Below are 5,138 nucleotides of genomic sequence, written 5' to 3'. Positions count from 1 at the left end.
ATCTCATAGTTCATGAGTTCGAGCCCCACGTTGGGCTCAGTGCTGTCAGCGAAAGCCTGCTTTGGATCCTCTGTCTCCCTCTCTCTTTGCCCCTCCCCTGCTAGTGTGAGTTTTCATATGGGTGCAAACACACCCTATCTCTCTCAAAAATAATAAACATTAAAAAAGATAAATTGGGAAAAGGCAGAGAGTAATGGATGCTTTTATTTAGCACCTACTATGTCTGTCACTTAATACCACATTGCCAAATGTCTTGAGTACAATCTGGTCCATGGTGGATGCTTATTAAATACTGATGAATTAAAGTACGACAGGTGATTTATATATGTATTACATCTGATCCCATGGTGGGTACTATTCTAACCGGTAGATAGAGGAGGAAACAAGGCTAAGGAAAGGTGAATAGTTACCTCTCGGTTATACAGCTACTAAATAGCAGAGGCAGAGTCTGAGCCCAGGTCCGTCTGACCCACACTGCACATTCTTTCCTTCTTACTAGGCTGTCTTGGGAGGCCTTAGTAAAGGCATGCTGAATGAAAATTAGGAGGAGAGTCCTGGGAGTGCAGAAAAAGGAGCAGATGAAAGGAGCAAGAGTTTTCAAGAAAGCAACACAGATCAAATTAATTGGGAGGCAATTTTCCTTTTCTTCCTCTTCACAGCTTGATTATGCCAGGAAAGGGGACTCTGAAGAAAGGGTAAAGTTGCTTCGTTATATGTTGATGGGGTCCCATATAATCTCATTTAAAGTCTTTAAACTCCTAGATGGCTTCATCACATATGCCCCGAAGGCACAATCATTCTTATGAAGACCAAATCAAAGGTAGAGCAAGAGGGAGAGGAACAAGGCCTCTAGATGCAGAAAGTTATCAGAAGGCGCCTCAAACTGGAACCCAAAAGTTGTAACTGCAGTGTCTTGTCTTTGCTACATGCTTTACAGTATACAAAACACTTTCCCGTAAGTCATTGCTAGCAATCCATCTCTGAAAGACGTGGGACAAATGTAAATATAGGAAGCCTATGGGGTGCCAAGGTGGCTCAGTTGGTTAAGTGTCTGCCTCCTGTTTTTGGCTCAGGTCGTGATCTCACAGTTTGTGAAACTGAGGCCCGCGTGGGGCTCGAGCCTGCTTGGGATTCTTTCTCTCTGTCCATCTCTCTCTGCCCCTTCCCCACTCATGTTCTCTCTCTCAAAATAAATAAGTTAACATTAAAAAAAATATATAGGGAGACTAAAGCTTAGAGAAGTTAGGCGACTTACCTGAAGGTCACAGAGTAGAAAGTAATGATGGGGCTAGAATTTTTATATTCCGATCCTTTGAGGGCTTTTCCCGCAGATACATATTCAAATTCAGAGTGACGTGAGCAATGAAGGATCTATCATCACTTTAGTAACAAACTTGATTTTTCAAAAATTTGATGCTTTTATTTGACTCTCTCTTGCGGATGAACAATCTTTTCTCTTGCTTGAGAGACACTCGATCCCTCTTTGCACTTTGTAAGATTAATCAGCTCCTGAAATGAGACAAAAAGTACTTTCTACAAGAATAACAATAAATAGATTAACCTTATTTTCACTCTTGAAGCTGATGTCAATTTGATCTGATTTGTTCATTTTATTATGAACATTGTGATCTCCAGGATAATGAAGAGAGCAAATCATAAAAAGTTTTCTGATTCATGGCGATCTGGGTACGAATCCAACTGTTTGCCTCCAATATAGACATCAGCCACTTTTCTAGAGCACAAGACTCTGCAGGTCAAATAAGGGTCATAATAATAGCACTGAATGGTGTATTTCTGTGACTTTTGCCTACAGCTGCTATTGTAGAACTTTCACCTGCCGTTGTAAGTCCCCATGCCTGTATTCCATATAATTTTGAGAATATCTTTGATGTACCCACAAATGCATCCGTTGAGCTGTCACATAGAAGTCACCATTTTCTTTTCGCTTTTCTGAAATCTACGCTTAAGGCCTCTGAGACTTGTCAAGCAGGCAATATCTCCCAGGGGCGCTAGACTTTGGGTGCTAGACAACAGTGTCACGACTCTTGGTGATACTTAATGGGTATCTGAGTTTGGGTGACTGATACTTGCTATCCAGGGCACTGATGTCTGTCTGTCCAAAGGGGTTGCCAAGAGCTCCAAAGAGTACAAGCCCATGGTGGCTGAGTCTCTTTCTCTGAACTTCATACTACAAGATTCCAAAGCAGACTTCCTGATGCTTCCAACCTCTTCTAGACACTCAAGTGACGCAGTTCTTTGTGTTGTCACTCCTGGAGGGCCCAGAAATGAGTCCTTGGGGAGTGGGCCAGACACCTACCCATGTGGGCTTTAATCACCCCTCCTCCCCGCTGGGGAGACACTGCTCTCACCCACGCCCTCTCTTTCTCCATGGTCACTTCTCTGCCAGGAAGCTCCTCAGATCCTCGTGCGAATTTCCTCCTGGAGCCCCGCTTCCCCTGCCTGGCTCTTTATCAAAACATTTTTAAAGAGTCAAATTCACACAGATATCTGGTCCTTTGCAGTAACTTCCTATTAACCACTCTAAAACTATCAGCATTATCATTATTTATCCCCCCCCATTAAAAAAATTAAGTTTTTTACTACCCCCGAAATTGCAGCCTAGGGAGTTCAGTGGTTAGTGTATGACTACACTCGGGGAACAAAAGGCTCCTTTCCAATTAAAGTTAATAGTGGGATAACTTCAGACACACAAAGGGAGAAAAAGGCACTTATGAGTCATGGTGAGTTCAAAAGGAAAGCGTTAAGGTGGAATCACAGAGCATCATGGGAAGGGCTATTCAAGCCACCATGTCAAAAAGGCTGATTAACAGCCGTTCCCAGTCGGCCTGATCACCAGGGAGTCTTACTGATAAAATTATTTCCCCTCCAGAGAGAATCTCCCTGAACGGAATAAATGTTTCACTTCTGAATAGGATTCATGAAAAGGCAGGGGGATGGTGGCGGCAAGAATAAAGAGCTACATTCATGGAGCGATCAGCAAAGTGTAACCTGATCTTGTTTATCACTTCTCACCCCCTCAAGGAAGTAGAAATTTATACTTTGTTTTAAGTCATTCCAATGCCAGCATCTCAAGTGACTTTTTGCAGATACGTAGTTAGTAAGGCTAACATATAAGGGAAGGCCATTCCAGGTTATTTAAAATATTATTTCACTGTCTCACAACTTTCGAGTTACTATTTTTAATAACGTTAATAAACCCTGTTGTGCATGAAGGTTTAAACAGCTGAATTTTTGTAGTAATTTAACAATATTTTGAAATTCTTTAAAAAATTTTTTTTTTCATTTATTTATTTTTGAGAGAGAGCACAAGTGGGGAGGGTCAGAGAGAGAAAGAGACAGAATCTGAAGTAGGCTCCAGGCTCCGAGCTGTCAGCACAGAGCTCGACGTGGGGCTCGAACTCACAGACTGTGAGATCATGACCTGAGCTGAAGTCAGACGTTTAACCCACTGAGCCACCCAGGCGCCCCAACAGTATTTTGAAATTCTTACTGGGAATGTTTCTTCTTCCTTGGATCCACTTGTTTTAATACGTGCATATTGCCTGATGTCTTTTAAACAAGGTTTCATTTTAAGTCTCTGTAAGAAACAAGCAAAGAGCACGCAGCATACATAGGAAATGAGACAAACCACCAGGAAAAACTGTACAGTGAGGAAAAAGGGCATTTGTGTGCCACATAGGAGCACTTTCTTTAAAGGGCCAATATGTTGTTCCTGAGTACTATAAATATGTCATCACTCTAGTGAAATGATAATCAAGTATTTGTGACTGCATATTTGTTACCATGGCAACAAACCATGACATCATAAGCTCAAGTGACTGACATAATTGTAGGCGGCAGCTGGACAATGAGGGAAGGCATCTCATACATATCTATTTCTGCCTGCCACGGCTGAAATAACATTTTATAAAATGAACTGCAATAAAACCATGTAGAAGCAAATATGTTGATGGTCGACGTCTGCAGGTACACCAAAGGACCTCCTCAAATCTTTACCGAATATGGGATTCTTTTACGGTGAAGCACCATCTTACATAAGCACAGTTTTTGCCAAGGGAGTCCAATTAAAAACTTGCCAATGATCTTGTGGGACACCTACACTTGGGGCCTTCCAGAGAAGGAACTGGGAAATTTGGGCAGGAGCCGGGAAGTCAGCTGTAAGAGAAAATGGATGCTGTGGCTCTCAGCCGGCAGAGCGAGGACAGCGATGGCACAGGGGGAGGGCCAGAGTGTCCCCGTCCTGCTGTGACCAGTAGGTACAGTAAGGCAGTAGAACCTGGTCTAACAGAGAGTATGTGGTAGGACAGCTGAATAGAACAAGAGGGTGGGGTGGATGTGGACAGAGAGCTCAGCTGGACTTCAGCAACTTTTGGTGTCCAAGAGTTCATTTTGAACACTGGTATTTGAATTTTCTAGATTGTTCTCTTCTTCCAGTGCAAATTCTTTCTGCTTCTCCTCACAATCTTTACCAGTTATTTCTCTGAGCTTCAGAGAGAGTGTCACCTGGGCTCAGAAATAAATGTGCTCGAAAATCCAGGTTGCTTGTGGGGTTTGCTCTCTGCAAATTATCGGAGGGAAGTACTCAGACAGCAAGGTTGGCCATGGTCAGTGGGAATATGCCCTGCCTGCTCTTGCCAGTACACCCACTCTCCATGGAAACGCAGGCTGGCCACTAGTGTTTCCCACAATGCTTAGCGGTGCTAACACTGCATGGCAGAGTGATGTGGTGGGGAGGAAGATGGCCCCACCTATGCTCAGGAACTCACAAAATCTCTCAAGAAAACTGATATCCAGCTTACCAAAGTGTTCAAAATACAGTAAAACCTTGGATTATAAGCAACCTTTTCTGCAAGTGTTCCACAAGACGAGCAAACATTTCTAATACATTTTAACTTGATAAACAAGCGATGTCTTGCAATAGGAGTAGTATGTGAAGCCTAATGTCACATGATCACATCTGAGCCAATTGTTCTGGAAATTCACTTTGGTATATGAGTGCTTCGAGTTACAAGCCTGTTCCTAGAATGAATTATGCTCGCAAACCAAAGTTTTACTGTAGTACAAAGTAGGGGCAGATATTATGCCAACTCATGTTATCCTTCTCTCCTCTACCTGTG

General features: G+C 42.8%; 1 long non-coding RNA gene across 1 annotated transcript; it reads right to left on the bottom strand.

Annotated features, from left to right (window-relative positions):
* Window positions 1–1,394: 1,394 nt before the first annotated feature.
* On the bottom strand, window positions 1,395–3,772 carry LOC128314634 (uncharacterized). The gene is made up of 2 exons (XR_008296497.1): window positions 3,512–3,772; window positions 1,395–1,509 (listed from the first exon to the last, which is right to left on the bottom strand). It is a non-coding gene; the product is annotated as an uncharacterized LOC128314634 (long non-coding RNA).
* Window positions 3,773–5,138: the final 1,366 nt, after the last annotated feature.

The sequence above is a fragment of the Acinonyx jubatus genome, chromosome A2 (assembly GCF_027475565.1).
Source record: "Acinonyx jubatus isolate Ajub_Pintada_27869175 chromosome A2, VMU_Ajub_asm_v1.0, whole genome shotgun sequence".
NCBI lineage: Eukaryota > Metazoa > Chordata > Mammalia > Carnivora > Felidae > Acinonyx > Acinonyx jubatus.
The sequence above is the reverse complement of the archived record's forward strand: the minus strand, read 5'-3'. Positions and strand labels throughout refer to the sequence as shown.